The 765-nt window shown below is 42.1% G+C and overlaps 1 protein-coding gene across 3 annotated transcripts in view; it reads left to right on the plus strand.

Moving 5' to 3' along the window:
* slc30a7 (solute carrier family 30 member 7) overlaps nt 1-765 on the plus strand; it is a 14,148-nt gene that overhangs the window by 12,045 nt on the left and 1,338 nt on the right. The window lies entirely within an intron of this gene.

Here is a 765-nt window from a genome sequence, read left to right on the forward strand (position 1 = left end):
TTACTGCCACTAGTTACTGCCACTACTAACACTAGTTACTGCCACTAGTTACTGCCACTACTAACACTAGTTACTGCCACTACTAACACTAGTTACTGTCACTACTAACACTAGTTACTGTCACTACTAACACTAGTTACTGCCACTAGTTACTGCCACTAGTTACTGTCACTACTAACACTAGTTACTAACACTAGTTACTGCCACTACTTACTGTCACTACTAACACTAGTTACTGCCACTACTTACTGCCACTACTAACACTAGTTACTAACACTAGTTACTGCCACTACTAACACTAGTTACTGCCACTACTAACAGCCACTACTAACACTAGTTACTGCCACTAGTTACTGCCACTACTAACAGCCACTACTAACTGCCACTACTAACTGCCACTACTAACACTAGTTACTGCCACTACTAACAGCCACTAGTTACTGCCACTAGTTACTGCCACTACTAACACTAGTTACTGCCACTACTAACACTAGTTACTGCCACTAGTTACTGCCACTACTAACACTAGTTACTGCCACTACTAACACTAGTTACTGCCACTACTAACACTAGTTACTGCCACTAGTTACTGCCACTACTAACAGCCACTACTAACACTAGTTACTGCCACTAGTTACTGCCACTACTAACAGCCACTACTAACACTAGTTACTGCCACTAGTTACTGCCACTACTAACAGCCACTACTAACTGCCACTACTAACACTAGTTACTGCCACTAGTTACTGCCACTACTAACACTAG

Source organism: Micropterus dolomieu, linkage group LG19, assembly GCF_021292245.1.
Source record: "Micropterus dolomieu isolate WLL.071019.BEF.003 ecotype Adirondacks linkage group LG19, ASM2129224v1, whole genome shotgun sequence".
Classification (NCBI taxonomy): domain Eukaryota; kingdom Metazoa; phylum Chordata; class Actinopteri; order Centrarchiformes; family Centrarchidae; genus Micropterus; species Micropterus dolomieu.